Here is a 21,738-nt window from a genome sequence, read left to right on the forward strand (position 1 = left end):
GAACTACAAGTGCACTTACGTGTGTTTGCTTCGGATTATAAGGAAAATTCGCAGCTTTCACATTTATTTTATCAGCGTCTGATAATTTTTTACTGAATTTGTATGGTTGAGTTGAGGTAAATAAAGAACCAACCACGACATCTCAATAGAAATGTCTGTTAGTCCATCTGAAGGCCTTCTAAAAACTCCTCAAAACTCTCATTAACTTCTCCTCTTATAAACTACTGAGTTTTGAGGATAAAGTGGAGTACTCCCCTAAGAAAGTATACTTCATATATTTAAGAAGGATTATCATCTCCAATTCAGATGGTTCTTTTATGGAAGGAATTAAAGACATTGAATATCCAATGGTGTCTAACATTTCAAACCTCTCCCTATATATCCTCGAACTAGCCTCTGAAAGTAGTGCTGATTCTTCCTTAGTCATGTCTATCATCCTCAATCAAGCTCTGCTCTATTGGATCAACCTCACAACTCTCTTGAAATTGACTTCTGCAAAGTCAGTCCACTAGATCCAGCCTAAAACAAGAATCCTCGTTTGAATCAAAAGAGGATTTCATAGATTTTAAACCATTAAAAGTTACCTCCTGATCATTTACTCTCATAGTCAACTCCCTCTTTTGCACATCAATCATCGCTCTATCAGTGGCTAGGAAAGATATGCCTGACATGATGAAATCTCATTATCTTCCTTAATATCTGAATAAAGTTTGCAGGGAAGATAAACTTATCCACCATAACTAGAACATCTTCTATAGCTCCCCTAGGATAGATAAGTGAACAACCAACAAGTTGAAGGTTTATAGTGGACTCCTCCTAATCCTAACCCCTTAAAGATCGATAGTGGCATGAAGTTATTACTGGCACTTAAGTCACATAAGGCTTTCCCAAAAAATTTTTTTATTATTGCACAGAGAATTGTAAAACTTCCACGGTTCTTAAGTTTTTGATGGAGTCTTTTTTTTTTTATGATAGCACTACACTCCTCATTAAGTGCCACAGTCTCAAAGTCTCTTAGCTTTCTCTTCTTATTCAAGATATCTTTCATAAACTAAACATAGCTAGACATCACTCCAAAGCCTCAGCAAAAGGGATGTTGATAGTCAACTTCTTAACACTTAAAAAATCATGAAAATTGTTAATCCAACTTTTATTTTTGAAGTCTTTGTATAAATAGTGGGGGTGGTCTTTCTAAGTCCTTCCTAAGCGGTGAAACAGGCCTTCCTAAGTCCTTAGCAAACTTTTTAACTGGTCTTTTAGGCTCAGGGTTATCTTCTACCACCTCAGGTTCCTTCCTAGTAACTTCATCCAATTCCCTTACACTTCTCAATTTAATGGCTTTCACTTGCTCGTTACTCTTCTCCTTAGGGTTCACTTCAGTGTTACTAGGAAAAATTCCTTGTTATCTATTACTTAGGGAATATGCAATTTGTCTTAAATGGATTTCTATGTTTCTAATGACAGCACCTTGACTCTGCAATTGATTTCCCATTTGCAAAACTACTTCCTCCAAAGACAAACTTTTCTTAAACTGTTGATTTGGGTTAAAGCTGGGTGGGTAAAGAGGTCTTGAGTTGGGTAATACCCTGATTATTCTAATTTTTTAAAGGATTGGCTTGATTATTCCCCAACTGTTGATTTTCTATCTCTTGGTTATTACTATTCCAATTAAAATTAGGATGATTCCTCCAACTAGGATTAGAAAAAATTGGAAGAAGGGTTATTCATCCTATTGTTGATGACATTCATGGTCTCGATGAGCAAAGCACTAGGATCTACCAGTTGTCCATATGAATTATCCTCTATGACTGGTGATCCTTGTGGTTGATTCAAGCCTAATAGATCTAACTTCCTAGAGATAGCTGCTACTTGGGAAGTCAAGATCGAAAGAATGTCTGTGTCAAGAACACTAACTACCTTCCTAGGGCTTACTCAATCAAAAGGTCATTGAAAGTTCTTTGTTGTCATCTCCTCAATCGTAGAATAGGTCTCATCAAAAGGTTTTAACATAAGGGAACTACTTGCAGTTGCGTTTAAGATTAACCTAAGAGATCTTACCAGCCCATTAGAGAAACTCTGAATGAACAACCAGTCTAGTAATGCATAGTGAGAGCACTTCCTAAGAAGCTCTTTAAACCTTTCTCAAGCTTCATAAATGGACTCATCATTATGCTGGCAAAAATAGGTAATGTCGTTCCTAAGTTTAGCTATTTTTTTATGGTGAAAAATACTTTGCTAAGAATTTTTGGGTCAGGTCATTCCAAGTTCTAATAGATCGATGAACTAAATAATTCAACCACATTTTTGTTTTATCCCTCAAAGAGAAAGGGAAAAGCCTTAAGCCTCATGGAGTCGTTGGAGAAACCATTATAGCAAAATGTGGCATAAAGTTCTAGAAAGCTCGCCAAATGAAGATTAGGGTCTTCAGAAAGTGCTCCCCAAACTGATTCTTCTGCACCATTTGGATGATAGCAGGCTTTGGTTTGATGGTTTGGCTTCTACGGCAGGAGTATGGATACTAAGGTGGATTTCATCTACCGTAGGATTGACTAAATCTCTTAAAGGTTGAGGCGTGCTGTTATAATTATGAGGTTCAGGATTGTTGTCAGGTAAGTTGGCCATTTCTCCTGGAAGTTGTTGAAGCCTTTCTAATTTTCTTGTTTTTTTAATGGTTCTCTCTAACTCAAGATCGTAGGGTTCAGGTCTGATGATCTTGAACTGCGCATACACTAACAAGGTTCAACTAACAAGGTAACCCTATGCAAAAGATCATGACAAACAAATAAACTGAAAGTACACAACCACAGAATATACTCATAATAATTAAATTCCTAAATTAACAAGTAAACAACAAGTATTATGCAGGAATTAATAAAAAAGAAACGATACAAATACACAATCAAACAAGTATTAACAAGATTGGGTTTTGTAAATAAAGAAAACAATAAAGATTATAGGAAACGGTGAACATTACAGTTTTCAAGTCTAAGACCTAAAGGTACACCTAAAATTTTTAGTTCCCCGACAACGTCGCCAAAAACTGGACACGCACTAGGTACTGCAAAGCACAAGTGGCTCATACAAGTATACGTGGTATATCAGTAGTACTGGAGTTGGAGTGTGGTTGTTGATCCCACAATGAATGAGATGAATTCTAATTGGGAAAAGTTTCAGCATATTAATGCTAGTGCTAGCTTGAAATGTTCATCTAATTTAAATCCTAGAAGAAAATTCTAAGTTATCAACAAAGCAAGTGAAAAGTTACTCAAGTACTTTAAAAGTTTTCCCTTGGAATAGTTCAATAAGTCAACATATGTGAAAATTAATCGAATAAACAGATGACAAACAAGAGCAATACTTTTCCTTTCCCTCTTCCGTTGGAATAAGAAAGTTTAGTTAAGAATTAGATTAGTTCCCTAATTACAATCTCTACCCAAATCACCACTATCTCCCATTAGTTTGCAGCAATTTAGTAGATATATCCCTATTCAACCAATTTAATGTGATTAACTTGGTCGATTCTATTATCATCTTTTTCGAGATTCATAACTCACGACAAATATTAACATCAAATTTGGCCAACATAAAATGTAAATTAAGCACGAAAGTTAATCATCATCCAACAATAGTCATCATTAAACCATAAAGGAACTTCACATACATCTCCCATATTTTCTCCCCCAAAGAAGAAAGAAAATTACTAACTAAGCATGTTTGAACAAACCAACTTGATCATTTGATTGAAAAAGATATTAGAGTACAAAAGTTTTACAAAGAAAATGAAAAAAATCACAAAACAAGAAATCCTAAACTTATCTCCCTTCCTTTACTCTTGAGTAGTTGAAATTACAAGCATACAATATCTTTAAATCTCTCAATTCTCACTTCTCTCCGCTTGATTAATCTTTTCTAGCCTTCTCCCTTTTTGCTCCTCCCTCTAGAATGTCAGAAAATTCAGGAAAAAGCCCCACCAAATCCATCTTCAACCTTTTTATACTTCCTCAAGTAAAATGACATACCTAACTGCTGAAAACGAGCAGTTTTTGCGTCCGGTCGCCTTGGCTCCCATGGTTGGCGCCGGGGCGCCTTACTTTTGCTCAACTTCAGTGCTTAGGCAACCATATCGCGGCGCCTAGGCGCTGCACCATAGCGCTTAGGTGCCACATCTGTAGTGCCAAGATGTTGGGCGCTCGGGAAATTGACTAAAAAAATTTGCAGTTTGAGTGCCTAGGCACTAGATGTCAAGGACTAGACGCCAGAGGTCAACACTTAGGTGCTTGCCTTCAGCGCCCCAACGCTAAGGTCGGGTTGCCAAGTTTATTATCACTCCTGGAACTGATCTTCTAAGGGTTGTTTGTGGTGCCTAGGCGCCCAGTCCTAGTGTCTTGGCGTCAGAACACCAGGTTGCTCATTTTGCCTTATTTTGAATTTCGATTGCTCCGTTCACCTGTTAGCTACATTTCAACACAAAATGCCTTAAGAAACTGTAACATAATCATACAAATAGACAAAATAAAGGTGTTAAATACACAAATTATACGCACATGTCCATAAACATTGCCAATATTTCCTGCAATATAATTATATAATAACTCACGGCAAATGGTAGAATGGAATATGCTCCAGAATCAGCTATCCAAGTCTCAATATCGCTCTCTATGCAACAGTCTAGTGCCTCAGAGTCATCTTCAGTTGCTATATTTGTTGATTCATATTCTTATTATTTTTTCTTTTGTGGTACTTGCATTGGCTGGAGAAATGTCCTTTCTTCTGATAGTTCCAGCAAATAAGACCAATGCGACTCTTGGACTTACTCATAGATATAACCTTTTTTAGTTTTGCTTTTTATTCTGGCCTCTTCCTCTACACTCTATGCTTAAAGTAGACTATAGGAAGGAACATAGACTAAATTCAGCGAATGTCCTCACTAAGAATCAAGTCTCGGATATTATTCAGCTTAAATTTGGTACAACCCAATGACTCACAGCAGTCACCATCACAAACCAACTCTCTGGCAAGGATGATAACAAGATTAATGCATTGCCCTAATCATCAAATGTAATGTCTACAAAAGTCAACCGAGTCGTGATCACATTAAGATTGTTGATATGAACTACAAGTGATGCACAATCTCCCATGTTTAAATTAAATAAATAAAGCATTAAATATACATTATTCGATGCTGATGACTTATCGTACACGTTGGATAGAACTTCCATTAGATCAATTGTAGTCTTCTCCTTGATAATATTGAAAGCAAAGTTTCTCACGAACGTCAAGCAAATCACACCTAGCGCCTGACATTTTGTAACTCTCAGTCTCTTTGGCTTATCTTTTCTGGTTTCTAACCTAGAAGAAATTTGTGCGGTTTCCTCTAATATAAATAATCCTCTATCTACATCTTCAAAAAACTAAAATCCTTGCCATTGTACTTACCAATTCAAACTTTTCCCTCTTCAGTCATCTCTTTCTCTTTTTAGCAAAATGTGGTTCTGATACCATATATTAGGAGATAGGAAAGAATAAGAGAAAAAGGAGAAATAGAAACACAAATCTCACACACAGAAAGAGACTACAAAAAGATTTATGTGGTTCGGTGTTTCGGTTACGTCTACAACCACACTAGAATCTCGCTATATTTCTCTCTTAAAATGAGTTAAGAGAAAAATACAAATAATTAAGATGCTTCACTCATTGATTTCCTCCCCTTTTATAATTTAAGGTCGAGGGGGTATGTTTACAAGAGAAATAATTTTAATTGACTATCCAGCTATCAAATTTGAATTTTAAGTATGCAACCCTTCGAATTTGGTGGCTTCTAATTTGACAAAAATAAGAACATGTGGAATTTGATTTCATATTTTAGAGTGATATTGCCTTATTCATCCACAAACAAAGAACCAAGGATGATAAGAGTTCATTAGATGGATTGAATATAATTGATGAGCATTAAATAGTACGAAGCTTTACATACATACCACTCAATTCCTATGTATTTACACGTCTAATGGCTAAACTTCAATTTTTACACACATCTTACCTACACATGAAAATGTGTGTTTCATTTTTTTTAAGTTAAAATGGTTGTATTTTTATGTGTAAGAAAGACTTGGGTGGAAGAAATATAAAAAGTAAAATATAGTTCTTCGATATGCACTTCATAGGAATTGAGTGTTATTTATTTGAATGCCCATAAATAGTATTCAAGATATGGATGGCAATAGTTAAAGTGGTAATTACTGGAGCTGAAAAAGAGTTTGAAACCAAGAGACATAATAATTGCAAGCCAAAGTGATATTATAGTAGTAGTTAGTAATAGATTGCTTTCATATAACGATTGTATTGTTTGGTTTGTCATTGTAATTGAATAATTTAATGTGTTACTATTTTATAATTGATTTTTAATAGTAAAAATAAAATTCCAGGATTAAAGCAAGACATTAAGATATTTTTTCCTACACTTCTTCCTATTTCTCTATTATTGTTTTCTATTTTGTTTCGATATCAATTTGACTTCCAGACCAATGGGAAACTGTGAGTTTTCGAAAGCTCATATTAATGCCCAGGGTCTCAACATCCTCAATAACATATCCCAAGCTGCACAACAGAATGTAAAGCCATGGTAAGCTTCATCAAAAGAGCTCATTTGTTCTTGAAAAAGTTTATTACGCACTCAAAGCTACAATTAATCCCCTCTGACATATTTGAAATGATTTAAACTAACAAATTGATGTGACATTTCTCAAAGCTTCCATCATTTCATGTGTAAATAATGCCCTGGAGCTTCAAAGACTTTTTATCCTCATATTTGCCCCTTTAAATTCCTCACTTCAATTGTTACTTTCTTCCATCTTTTGGCTTTCCAAGAGCCTTCTAGCATTTTAGTGGCCACTGCTTTGATGACGAAATATAGTTTTTTTAAGGACTCTAAGTTTAACGAGCTTTCAATTCTTATTCATTCAACTGTGAAGATCATTCATTTTATATTGTTCTCAAGTTAAGAACTTTATTGTTCGAGTTCCGAAGGAGGATAAATTTTTTAATTTTTTATAGAATGATAAATTGTGTTTTAATTGATATATATTTTAAACTCGAAACCGTTTGACAACATTTTTGTTTGCTGATTTTTTTTTGTTTTTACTTTTGTTTTTGAAAACATGTTTGGTTAGAATAGTTTTTTTTTTTTTTTTTATAGAAACAAATCACCTTTTTTTTAAAAAATATTCAAAACACTTAAAAGATGTTTTGAGTGCTTTAAAAATACTATCAAAACAAACATGCCTTAATTCAAATCAAAAAGTAAACGCAATAAAATAAAATTAAAAAATAGAAAACAATAAAAACAAAAATGATCTCAAACGGGCCTAATCTTTTGTAAGGAGATTGGACAGATCATGCCAAATTTTCTCTTGAATATTGTTTCTATGAGTTCTAATATGAGGAAGAAAATTATTCCTTGGGATTTAACGTAATTTAAGAATATGTTTTATGTGGGGGCTTTAGCGCATGCATTTCTCTTCAAATCACCCACAAATGATTGGTTTAGAAATTAAGAGTTTAAGATCACACTTCTTGAGGAATACCATGAATTCATCAAGAAAAGGATGCAAGTTCGGATTTGAAATTTTATACCTTGCTAGAAATTGCAAAAAAGGCTTTTTGTGGTAAGTCATCACCTATTTAATCTATTTATTTTAATTTTTAAAATTTGAGCAGTTTGATTATGCTCAAAATGTTTTTCTCAAAGAAAACTATTGTCCATGGAATTTCTGATGACTCTAAAATTGCTAGATTTTTAATGGAAGGGGAAGTTATTAAAATGCAAAAGGATAAAAATTTAAAGTCTAGTTGACAAATATTATTGATGACTATGCCAGCTCAAAGGTTGAGATCTTACTTGCTGACTTATAATGTTCCACTAACTATTTTTGTTACGCTGACTTCAATTATTCAAACTACTATTGGTATTCTACAGACTTCAGATAGTCAATCAGGAAGAATGGATAATAGACAGCTAAACTAAGAGTTTTTTATAACTATAAGCTTCCTTATTTCTAATATTTTTATTCTTATATATTTCTCTTTTAGCTGAATATTTAGATTAGGAATATGTATTATTAAGTTACCTAAAATAGATTATATGCACTTTAATTTGTACCTAAAATAGATTGTAAGATTGTTATTTAATGGAATGAAAGCAAAGGGAAAAGTTAATCAAACCTATTCAGGATTCAGTCAATTTTTCTTAAAATTTGACATGGTATCAGAGCAAAAAACTTTGTCATAACCACCGATAATCGTTGAAGGACCTTCGAAACTATTTTTGATATACCACCAGTAATCAAACCTATTCTTGCGGGAAGGGAGGAGCTATTTCTCCTTCGATTCGCTTTCTACCACGGGAAGAGAGGAACTATTTCTCCGCCTTCGATTCGTTTTCTATCGGCTTCGGTTACAGATGTGTGTTCCTTTGTATGGGCGGCAATAGCACAACGTGGATGAACACGGCGGTTTTGGTGACGCGCATGCGCAATTTTCACCGTGATCGTGGTTCGGTCTCAGGGATACTCAAGGGCTACGTGGGACTCAACACTGCCATCTTCACCGATCTCTGCTTTGCTCTTTTTTTACCGATGACCCGGCCTCTTTCATCCTCATGCTAGTCGTAGTACCTGTTGTTATCTGCGCCATCGCTATGGTCTTTCTCCGTGAGACATCGTCTGGAACTCCAGCTCGGAATATCTCCTTCGTCAATTTCAATCCCACTATCGCAGCTCTCCATCGCTTTCTTCCTTCGATTCAACGAGTTCCAGACGAAGCCGACCGTCGCTGCGGATGGCACGCAGAATTTCTCGGATCTTCTCCGCTGGTCTCTTCGTTCTTCTCGCCGCTCCGACTATCGTGCCAGTGTTCCTCTGGTTCAAGGACCGATCATCCTCACTGCGAGCGGCTAATTCTGACCTGGAGGAGGTTGAGAATCAGATTTAAGTGCCGCTCCTCACCGTCACCAACACGAGAAAAAAATTACCGACGGAATCAGCAATGAGCGGCGATCAGGGAAAGCGGATTCAGAAGAGACCGGAGATCGGAGAGGATCATATTATATGGGAAGCTATGAGGAAATTGGAGTTCTAGGCATTGTTCATCTCGTTTCTCTGCGGTGTGGGAACGGGGATGGTTGTAATGAACAATATGGGGCAAATGAGTCTCTCCATGGGCTACTCCGACGTCTCCATCTTCATCTCTCTCATCAGCATCTGGGGCTTTTTCGACACTCTTGAGCTCTCTCAGATTTCGAGACTCTCAGGCTTCAGCCTTTCGGGCTTCGGCCTTTTCAGGCTTCGGCAATTTTGGGCTTCGGCACTGTTGGGCTTCGACACTTTCAGGCTTCGGCACTTTTGGGCTTCAACACTCTGAGGCTTTGGCCTTTCGGGTTTCGGTAATTTCAGGCTTCGACACTTTTGGGTTTCGGTATTTTCTGGCTTCGGCACTTTCAGACTTCAGCGCTTTTGGGCTTCAGCATTTTTAGGCTTTGGCACTCTCGGGCTTCGGCCCTCTTGGGCTTCGACACTCTCAGGCTTCGGTCTTTCGGGCTTCGACATTTTCAACCTTCGACATTTTTGGGCTTCTGCACTTTTGGGCTTCGGCACTTTCAAGCTTTGGGCTTTGACACTTTTAGGCTTCGGCACTCTGAGACTCCGGCACTCACGACTTGAGGATTTTTTGTCCCGACAATGTAATCAGCTTCTTATTGGCAAATTAATGCTTCCTGATCAGTCAGCATAAATTTGAGAGGGGATGTCAATCAGAAAGGATGGAAATCAGACAGCTAAATTAAGAGTTTTCTATAATTAGAAGTTTCCTTATTTTCAATATTTTTATTCTGATATATTTTCCTTTTAGTTGAATATTTAGATTAGGAATATGTATTATTAAGTTACCTAAAATAGATTATATGTACCTTATTTTGTACCTAAAATAGATTATATGCACCTTATTTTGTACCTAAAATAGATTGTAAGATTGTTATTTAATGGAATGAAAGCAAAGGGAAAAGACAATCAAACCTATGCAAGATTCAGTCTATTTTTCTCAAAATTTGACACAAATATTTCATCAACTACTAGAAATTCACTGACTTTATATTCCATACCTAGTTCTCCTCCCTACTGGTTGGCTACAACATCAAATATTCATACCCTGCTGAGTCCTAATAAATTCAATATACTCGATTCATCTAATTTGCTTTCTCAATAGAGAATTGAAGAAAGATAGCCTCAGTGGCTCCAAGTTATCATTTTTTATGAAAATATAGCTAAGAAAAAGGGTCAGCAGCTAAAAAATAAGAAATACAACTGTAAGTTTGCCAGAAGATAAAAGTAAAGAAGTCACTGCTTACCCCTTAAAGAAATTTGGTCCTTTTTATTTTGTTGATAATACTTGGGTTTCCAAATGGGATGATGATCATACAACCACAAGAATTGATTTTAACTTAGATATTGGTTTGCCTTAAAATAAATTGATGTCAATTCCATATTGATTTTTGACCTTCTACTTTCTCGATGGCTACACATCATATATTTGATACATTTTACACTAATATGCTTTATACTGACTCTATGAGAGCCAACACAGCCTAATGGCGAACAAACATTATGCCAATGAGAACTTATGAGAGAAAATTATTCGCAATTCACAAAGTATCAGCCTTCACTTTATTCATTTAAACTTGAAATTTTAAAATTAAAAAATCTCTATAGAAAGAGAAAATTGGAGAACAAGCTTCTGAAAATATAGTTGATGCCCAAAAATAAAGTTTGTGGCAAGGAATGGAACTAGCAATGCAAAGAGAAATTACCAAGAAATAAAGGCTACTTTACAAAAGGTGAATCAACTTGATGAGCAAATTCAAATTTTCTAAAAACATATTTTTGAATGGGTGGTTTCCTGTAAGATTAAGAAAGAGAAGATTCATATGAGTGCTAAGAACTAAGAACAGGGTATTGGAAGTTTTTATGCAATCTAAGGATCATTTAGATATTATTTCTTCTAACTTTGAAGCCAACATTAACTTTTGTTTAGACAAGTTGTCGGCTCACACTATTACAACCAAAGTTCAAGTGTTTAACTAATTTTTATTTATTGGTAACAGACGAAGAACCTCTAAAGTTGGTTCTAGAAGAGATAAAGAAGGCAACAACAATCATTGAAGTTGACAAAAAAAAAATACTTTTTTTTGTTTTGTTTTTCATATATCACTTCTAAGAAACTTCATACTTCCACAAAAAGATTATATGAAATCCTTTCTCTTCACTTGTTGATTCTTTCCTTCTCTGTAAGTTGTGTATTTATGAGTTATAAGGTCATGTATGGAATCAAGACTATTAAACGGAATGACTATATAAAGTAATTGATGTTCGGATATGAATAGTTTGAAAAAAATAAATTTTATATAGCTTTTGAAGTCTTACTTTGCCTTTCATCATTGATTTATCCTTCAATGAGATAAGTTGCCACCTTGGATGAGCCTTGCCTTTTGCTAGAGCTTTTTATCTTCATTGACGTAACATCTAGACCTACTTAGAATGTATTGGTCTCTCTACTTAATGTGGATTTTGTCACAAAGGAAGAAATTCAAGTTCTAGGGTAATCTAAGAGATATAAAAACCTGGCACAATGCTTTGATTCTTCAAAGAGTTTTAAGTTCTAGTGTTTGAAGATAGCCAAGTCGACTTCAAATTGAATCCTAAAAAAAATAGCTTAAAATAAATTACCAGATATTTGAAACTGAAGTAAAATAATTCAAAAGCAATACGATTTTTATTTAATTAAGTTCATTAGATACATCTTTTCTCCTTATAATGAAATTTTAACATATAATTGAGTATAAAAAGTAACTTTTAAACTTTCCCAGAAGCCGTGGTCTCTCTTATTGCACACTTAAATTACTCTAGCATTTACCTAACTATATGAGTATTATTTTTTAAGAAAAAGCCGGACATACAATCTTTAATGTGTTGACTCTCTAATTCGAAGTTTGTGGACTTCAAATTAAATGTCCTTTCTAAATTACTTAGATCGAACTTGCTTCAGTATCTTTCTATACATTTTTAAGTGAACATATAATATCCAAGCCTCAAGAAGAACATTATTTCAAAGTCTTTAAAAAATTGAGTTCCCAATTTTGTTTTCCAAATTCATCAACAGAGGCAAGTTCCCTAAATTCATTGGCTAAATTTGCTAGAAGAGGTGAGAGTTCTTCGAGTTCATTTATGAACTCACTAGGAGGGGCATGTTCCCTGAGTTTGCTTGCCAAATTTGCTAGGAGAGGCGAGCTCCTTGAGTCTGCTTGTCAAATTCAATGAGAGGCAAGTTGCTTGAGTTTGTTTGCTAATTTTACTAGGAGAAGTGAGTTCCCTGAGTTTCTTTGTCAGATTCATTAGGTGGGTTGACTGAATCTATTTATTGAATTCACTAGAAAAGGGAAGTTCCCCAAATTCATTTGCCAAATTCATTCAGAGGATGAGTTTTCTTACCGGATTTTTTTCATTAAATTTAAGTTTTTCTTTGGAAAACAATTTCTATGCAAAATTAATCATATAATAAAAATTCTCAAAGCTAAGCTTTAATAAACAATTATGGTTCTTTTACAGAGAGCTATTTAGAAAACATTCTTTTCAGGAAGTGCTTGTTTGGGATCACTTTTTATTTTCTATTTTTGTTTTGGGTTTTAGTTTGGTTTATTTTTATTTTGTTTTCTAATTTCTGTATTAGAAAACGCGTTTAGTATTATTATGATTTATATGTTTTTAAAAATAAAAATATAAATCATGTTTGGTTGGATATTTTTTATTTTCTTAAAAGAAAAAAAACTATACTTTTTATAAAACGGTTGGGTCCACGTGTGCTCCAGTATTAAGCTCTGCCGCTCATGGCGTATATGATGTCTTCTTTGCTCCACTCAATACGAAGCATTATTTGTGGGAAGGCAGCAGCGAGTGGTGGCGGGACTTGCTATTTTAGATGTTTTAAAAATAGGTAAAAACATATTTTTTCTGTTTTGAGTATTTTAAAAATATAATTTCTCCTCTAAAAAAAATAAAAAACAAAAACAAAACAAAAAACAGATAAGAAAACATTTATTTTTTGTTTGTTTCTTATTTTTTTATTTTAAAAATAAAAAACAGAAATTGATCCCAGACAGCCCCAAAGAAAATTTTAATTCAACTCCACTTCATGTTCTCAGAACTTGTTTTTTCTAGCACAAGTTCGGAGTCGATAGGCTCCAAGGCCAACTTATTCTTTGATGATGGAACATCTTTCCCAAAATAAACCTAATTTTTCAAACATTATTGTCTAGTTGTTGTATCAACCTTTCTTACCACTAGTTACTCGACATTAAAAAGCTTTTTAATTGAATGTTTAAACCATACTATTTCATAATTTTTCTATTAATTTCCTCCCATCTTATAGAGGTTTTAATTCTCAATTTTTCTAACAAGCCCAAAAAACTTTGTAGTTACTGTTTAGTTTTATTTTATCGTTGTTAATTTCTTCTTCAAAAATTAAAGTTGACAAATGACACCAACATTTGACTGTGCAGATTATATGCAGTTAGTAAGAAAGCTTATGTTTCATTGAGAGTGGTGTTAGCCCAAAAATAGAGTGGTTCTCAAAGTCCATAAGAGTAATAATAGAATTTCAGCACATTTGTGTTTTGCTTTTTCAACTTTCTTTCATAAGAGATTCAAGATCAACTTATTGACACCTTCGTCCTATTAATTAATTTTAGGATGCTGCATTAAAATGAATTTAGATCAAATTTCCCTACCTTTGACAAAATACTTTTTTTTAGACAAAAAATTGTAGCACTTAATCAAAATGATTATTATCATTGCAAGACTAACTGACAACTTGCATTGGTCTAGATAATGCTGGCAATAACTTCTAAAGTCATTTTTGATTCAATCCATTAAATAGAACAATCAATCATTATCAGAAGCAACATTGTTCAGCCACTTGCTAGAGCAAAATGATTAATCAAATCTATTCTTATAATAACAAATGACTATGGAATGAAAATTTGTTGTAGCTTGATGTATTGGAGGAAACCTTTGACATCAAACACATCTTTTATAGAATTCTGCTGCATCTTCTTTGAGAGTAGGCAAAAAATATCATTGTCTGGATGGTATATTTGTCAAAGATTATCCATCCAAATAATTTTTGCACTCTCCTAAATAAGCCTCTTTGAGAATATCTTCGATTTCATTTTCTCTGGCATACTTAAGGCTAATGGAACTAGTTGGTTTTTTTAATAGCTCTCCATCAAGGGTTATATATTAGACAAGTTAAATTTTAAATCTGTTGTGATTAGTAACTATAAGCTAATTTTCTTAGTCTTCAATGCATCAATAAAAGGATTAACTTAACTTAGAGATACATAGTTTTACATTCAGCATATATTCTTCTTCAATGGCGAGATGAGATAATTCTAGAGATGATCTTTCGTAGGTTTTTTTGCACTTTTGAAAGAAAGTTAGTAACTTAATTTTTTTCTTTAAGAATCTGTTCAAATCTAAAATATCCAATTTTTTTAATTTCATTTTTGGCATTGGAAAGATATTTCGACATATTTTTTTCTTGACTCAATAGCCTATATTTTAATGCTGGTTCTTAGTGTCTAAGAAGATTTAGAATTCACTAAATTTGATTGACTATTTTAAAATTCTTCCAAAATGATCAGGTTTTTATTATACTGCTTTTAGTGAATGGGTAATAACATGAATTGAATCTACTTGAAAATATGATCGAGGTATCAAGCTGTGGTTATTAATGTTCAAGAAAATTTTGTTTTAGTTTAATGAAAGCTTTGTTACAATCTTAACTCCACATGAATTATTTGGCCCTTAAGATTTTAAAAAAGGTATGCATTTATTTCCTGCTTTTGAAATGATAGGTCTTAATCTTTCATTTTTCTTCAAAAAGTCAATTTAGCTCTTTAGTAGTCTTTGGATGGAGCATATCAATAATAACTTTTATCTGGTTAGGATTCATTTTTAACTCTTTCAGGGTAAGCAGAAAACCCAAAAAAATTTTTGATTCATTCCAAAAGTGCAACGATTCAGATGCATAGTTTTTTTTTTTTCTCTTTTTCAATGTTGAAATCTTTATTATTATTATTATTATTGCTAAACCTAAAATTTGTTGTTTAGAGGGTATTACTCTTCACCAATATGTCATCGACATAATCTTCATAGCCCACTAGACATTGTTTAAAACATTATCTATCATTCTTTATTATGCTCCTGCATTCTTCAAACCAAATGATATGACATTATAGCAATATATATCATCACTAACAATAAAATTAATTTGTAATCAGCAAGATACATATTTATCTAATGATCGTTATAATGCATCAAGAAAACTAATAACTTGAAAACTTAAAATTGAATTGACCAAGGAATCAATTCTAAGTAGAAAATATATGTCTTCCGGGTTGAACGATTGAAAATTGGTAAAAGTTGATGCACATTTCTCATTTCTCATTCATCTTTTTATATCATCACAACATTTGAAATCCACTCTAGATATTATATTTTTTATAAATACATTGTACTTATGATAAATTCAGCTTTTAAAAGTTTTTGGACCTACACAATGAATTAGTATAGCACACAATACATCTTGTCAATTTTTTTTTTTTAATTTACCAGACATTCTTCTCTTCATTATATTTGTAACAAGCAAAGTTAACATCTATACATGGCATTTCAGCAGCCAACCAAGAAAAACATCAATACTCTTATTAAGGGTATTGTTTAACTCTTCTTTATGTACACACTGAATCAATTATTGTGCAAAGAGTTTATAATTTTTTTCCAAAGTAGGTATTTCATCTATTAATTCAGCAGTCTCAGGTTTAGTTCCCTTTCAAACCTTGAGTTGTAGTACCTCTTGAATATCCTTGATGGCTTTTTAGTAGCACAATTGATTGCAAAATTTTTTCTTGTATCAAATAAGTGGGGGGCACAGCCTTGATGGTAGTGAGTAGAGGATAACTACCTATCACATTATAAGTCATCAAAGCATCCATATTGATGAAGTCAATCATGGCTATAAATTGATGCTTCCTTCTGTCAAAGTGATTGGTAGTGAAGTAATTTCTTTTGCCTCCCTAAATTTGCAAGAAAAGATGAAAAGGGGCCTAGCAAAGGGAGTTGAGCGACAAAAATCTAAATTCATCTCTCCATAACACTTATAATAATATTCATAGAACTTCTCATATCAATCAAAATAATACTAATCTAATAGTTGGCTATTATGATCATGATGATCATAACATCAGTTGCATGGGTTTACCTTCATCAGTCTGTCTTCATCAGTAAAAATAATGGGTATACCTTTAGTACTTTTGGGCTTTTAATACTGTGATTGAGTTAACCTCTCCTGACCAACATCGCTTGAGGCTAGCATTTAAAAAAACTTTTCTCTTGCACTATGAATGAGTAAAATCCAATGATATGAACTGCTTGGGTTAGGATGAGTTTATTTCTTTGCTCTTTTATTGGCTTCTCCCCCCAAGCTTTACTAAACTGAATTTCAGCTTCCTCGTCTTCATTGATTCTTCGATTAGGTTAAAGAGATGACAATCCATAGTTTTTGTAAAAAGTACAATATTTAGAAGGATCCTGGGAACGAGCAGAACCTCACATCCGTCCAGGTACTTTGAAGTAATTGTTATTTTAAATAGCTTCTATTATTTCGTTCATTAATACTCCTAATAGGAAACATTGAATATTGATGATCTGGGACCAGCCTCTACCTCTTTTGAAATCAGCATCACTGGCATTTTTTTTTCCCTTGAGAATGACATTCTCAATTTTGTGATTGTTGATTATGATATTACATTGCTGATGTTAAAAGCAAAACTTCTCACCTGACTTCAAATTTCTTGGGCAACTTTGATGAGCTTTGAGAAATTACTAAAAATTTCTCCCAAATAGAAGTGACGCAATTGATTCTTTGTCATACTCGTCAACATTAATATGACTATTGATGAGTTTAAGCAACTTAGGTAAAGTCCTAGACTACTGCAATCCGAGTACATGTCTAAAAGATCTCTCCCATAGACCTTGAGTAATGCAGCCTCAGTCAGTTGGCTTGAAATCTTTAATCTTTAAAATTGCTTGATGAAACCTTACAATGAATTTCTTGAAAGTCTCTTAATCTTGTCTTACTTTCAATAAAGTTTGATAGTTTTTATGGGCTTTTGGGTGTTAACAAATTGAGTAATAAATTGCCTCTTAAATTTGATAAAGGAGGAAATAATTTCCACGAAAAGATGAGAGAATAGCCAAAATAGTAAATTTTTAAAAGTAATGAAGAATACAATACACTTAAGTGCATCATTATCATTCAATAGAGAGATAGCACAGTTGAAATAAGCAGACTAATTGGCTGGATCTATTTTCTATTTGTAAGAACATAAATGTGAAATTGAAACTTTGCTGGAGGCTGAGCTAAAAAACTCTCCCTTTAAAACTTTTTAAAGGTAATGAAGAATACGCTAAACTTAAGTATATCATTATCATTAAACAGAGAGATACCATACTTCAAATAAGCAGAATGATTGGCTGAACTTGCTTTCAATTTGTAAGAACCTAAATCTGGAATTAAACTTTGTTGGAGGCAGAGCCTAAAAATCTCCCTTGAAAAGCATTCAAAAATTGATGTTTACATTAATTGTGATTTTAAGGAAGAAAAATAAGTTATTCATTGCTTTAAAAAACATTTTTCATTTATCATCAATGTTGAAGTTAATGAACTCAATTTTAGATGCTAACAATGTCATAATAATAAGCAATAAATGAATAACTAGAGAACAAAAGAGAAGTTATAGTGAGAACCTCTAAGATTTCATTAGGTTTCAGAAAATACAAGACTTAAATAAAAAATAATTCCAAACTTACTGCATTATTTGAGTCCTTATTTGCAAGCTTAAGTCGAGGCATAACAATAAATTAAAGCTATATTTTTGCTACAGAGGTACGGGTGTGCATTATTTGGTTTATTCAGTTCGGTTGCAAAAATATAAATTCAGTTCGGTTGCAAAAATATATTTTGATTTTTTATTTTTAAAACTTTAATATTTCATTTTCGATTATCGGTTTGGTTTCTGAATCAACCTAAAAAAACTGAAAAATTCAAAAATAGATAAAGGTTAATGAAGTTAAATCAATATTATACATCTAAGATATCTAATTAATGATATTTGTTCATAACCTAAATCCAATTGATAATTAAATTTTGGTTAGTTCATAAGTGAACCGTTAAAACCTAATTAAATTTTAGTTCGGTCAGTTCGGTTAATCAAAACTTTGATTAGTTCGGTTTTTTCGGATTTCTGTTGTAATTAGTTTGACCAATTTGAGAACCGATATATCCAAACCAGTTGAACGCTAGCCCTCGTACATAAGTACAAAGTTCACAGCAAGGCTTTAATAAATGCTTACTTTAAAATATAACAAAAGTGTAGTAAAAATATTTGGCGAGTACATATTGTTTACTTAGTAGAGATCAAATTTATAAGAAGTCACTTGCTGAATTTGCTTAAATCTACTAATTTCAGCGAGTAGATTAGTGTTTGGGCAAATGGCCCTGACAAGATTCAACGAGTTGTTGGCAGTGCTTGAATACCAAGCCAACTAGGCTTGTCAACCCATACAATAAACACACTTGAATGGAATATTTTGATAAAAAATCAAAGGGATGTTCACTATGACTTAGTCTACTTCAATAGATTTGATCTTTATGGCTTGACTGACTATACTTGAATGTGATCAGCCAAGTAAGATCAAATTGACATGAACTAGGTTTAAGCTATATTTGGTAATATATTATTAAAGTTAAATGAGTTTTTAATCCCCCCCTAGCCAATTCCTCTACAACTTCTAAGTTGAATAATCATATCATCATCAAACCATTCAAAAAAAGCCCGTACTCTAATCCTATCAATATCACACATAAATTAACTACGCTAGTACAACTACTCGTTCTACGATTTCCAATTTCATACCATTCATATCAATATGATCTCAAAATTTTATTGATGATCTAATACTTGACTATCACAAACCTTAAACATTGATAAGGTTCGTATCCCAAATCTAGCCCAATTACTATGGATCAATCAAGATAATCATATTCTTAGTGTCATTGATGGCTTCATATCACCCAACTCGATCTCAGTTGTTGCATCATGGTAAATCTCATGGGAGGCTTGGTGTATTCCTGCCAACTCCCACACAAGGAACATGCACAACTACTAAGTACATGCAAGACATCAAATCATAACTCATGAATAAACCATGCATAATTACATGATTGATGAAGATGAACTCAAACTGAAAGTTTTAATAGGACTTGATAAATAATGAAAAGAGCTTTGTTTGGCCATGCATGTCAGCGAAAGTCATAAACACATAAAAAACTTACGGTGCATATGTATGTTATGGTTTTGCCTCCAAACAAGCCTTTATCTCACAACATGGAATTTTAGAGTTATTCATCAACTCAAAGTGCATACACATGCTATGACTCTAATTCCAACAAAGATTTTAGCAAACCTATGTAATTGATATGTTGTGGTTTAATGACACAAGCCCAATGATACTATGAACACGTAGATTTAAGTTCAAATAAGCCTAAATCAAGTAGCCTGAAGAATAATTGAGAACTTTTTTAGGCCATTTGAGCGTACAATTGTACTTCAATATTTATATGCTTATACTCAAAATAATTGGCAATATTAATTCATCAAATCCTAGCTCACTCAATTCTAGTTTATCAAGGTGCCAATATACTCAAAATATAATCAAAAGCTATTTATTTAAACAATTAATTTGGGTATTCCATTTTTTTAACAGAATATATCATAATATTTCCTCAATAAATAGTCCTTTTGCCTACATATTCAATGGAGTACTTTTGTTGGAGGGAATTATAGAGCTTTAATTGCCATTTAGCAACTTAACCATCAATTTATGAGGTTTCACCTTTCCAAATTTCTCCACCACCTCTTCTTATCACAATCTTCCATTTGACTAGGAAGATACTCATTGTAAGGGGTGAAAATAAATTGTGTCTAGCTTGAGTTGGCCCAAGGTTGAGCTTGATTAATTAATCGAGTTCGAGTTCAAACTCGAGTTCATTTCTAAGAGTTTGAATTGACTCACGAGCTAGCTCATTTATTATCAATAAAAATATGATTCTAATCCTTGCATTTCTTGTAATAAAATGATAAAAAAATCACCTAATATAAGTGGCATAATTTTTAAAGGTTTTTTTAATTAGTTCTTAAAATTTTAAATTTCAGTACATTTTAAGTATATTTTATATTCATATTTTTTAATCAGGTAGCTCATGAACTAACAAGTCAAGTCGAGTTTGGCTCAAATTTCGATCATTAGTTCATTATGGCTGGTTCACGGGTCATTTATCAAGCCGCTGTTGAGTCATCTCATAAGCCGGCTTGACTCAATTACATCCCTATTCATCATCATTTGCCTTTCAAATCCTAACTTTTGACATTGACATTCTCCACTATCAACAACAAATGTTGATGTCCACCATCACCTATCCTCCTCCATTGCCAACGGCCTGTGCTTTGGCACTGTTCCCAACAAAAACTAGCAATCATCATTGCTTATATTTTATCACACATTATAAATCTATGCCAACTATCATCACCATTCTCCGCCTTCTAATATTTTTCATTGTCACTGCAAAAGACAACCCTTATGGAGGTTTTATATAAACATGTGAGTACACAAGCACACATGCATTCTACACACCTACATGCACGAATGCATGCGTATATAAATAAATCTGTGTGCATACAGGTGTGTTATGCATATATAAGTATTTTTAACTAAATTTTAATTCTTTTATAAAAGCTGTAAAGGGTCTATATATGTTGTGGTATCATAAAAAAGACAGAAAATACACTTTTTTATTATTATTTTGAACTTCTCATCCTCTCCCTTACCATGTCAATTCAACTTATATGGAATGCGTTCGTCAATATATGAGAATTTTTTTACTGAATTTTGATTCTTTTGTAAAATCTACAACTATATTAAAAATCTATTAGGTTCAATGTTATTTAGATAACATTGTTATCCATATGGTAATGCTATTCAGTTAATAATGTAACCTTCCATATGCAGTGCATTGGTTTTGATGCCATGTTATCAAGAAGAACCAGCAGTGGCTATGACCTTTCCTACTAATGTTACTTAGATCATCTGAGGGTTGTTTGCTTGAAGTTGTTATCACAGTACAACATTTGAAATGCAGCGGCGTTATATTTTTGATGACTGGTTCAGAGAAAAATAAATCTAAAGTAATTTATTGAGAGATTTGAAACTCACAAATAAATTAATTCCCATGTTCTGAAATTTGCTTGAATTGGGCGAGAATTCCAAATACCCCACGCATTTGCGCAAAGCCTCCATACGCAACCTCATGAGAAGCCTCCGCCTCGCACACATCCTGAATTCGAAAATGCCCACACGAAACCTTTAACACTGCCCTCCATTTGCACTGGTGATGTTCTTCCGAAGCCTTTGCACTGCACCATCCTGGCTATGCTCTCGTGAAGCCTCTATAGCCGGCTCCTGCCTTGGCAATGCTTGCGCAAAGCCATGAACCGCAATTGCAACCTCCTTAGAA

General features: G+C 33.4%; 1 protein-coding gene and 1 pseudogene across 1 annotated transcript in view; one reads left to right on the plus strand and one right to left on the minus strand.

The window, feature by feature from the left end:
• Nucleotides 1–21,509, minus strand: part of LOC110038746 (probable protein phosphatase 2C 13) — a 60,979-nt gene extending 39,470 nt beyond the window's left edge. The window contains exon 1 of the mRNA XM_020743648.1: nt 21,438–21,509. The gene's annotated coding sequence lies outside the window, so the exon portion shown is untranslated. The remainder of the gene's footprint in view (nt 1–21,437) is intronic.
• LOC110029904 lies at nt 6,525–9,786 on the plus strand (annotated as a pseudogene).
• Nucleotides 21,510–21,738: the final 229 nt, after the last annotated feature.

Source organism: Phalaenopsis equestris, unplaced genomic scaffold, assembly GCF_001263595.1.
Source record: "Phalaenopsis equestris unplaced genomic scaffold, ASM126359v1 Scaffold000002, whole genome shotgun sequence".
Classification (NCBI taxonomy): domain Eukaryota; kingdom Viridiplantae; phylum Streptophyta; class Magnoliopsida; order Asparagales; family Orchidaceae; genus Phalaenopsis; species Phalaenopsis equestris.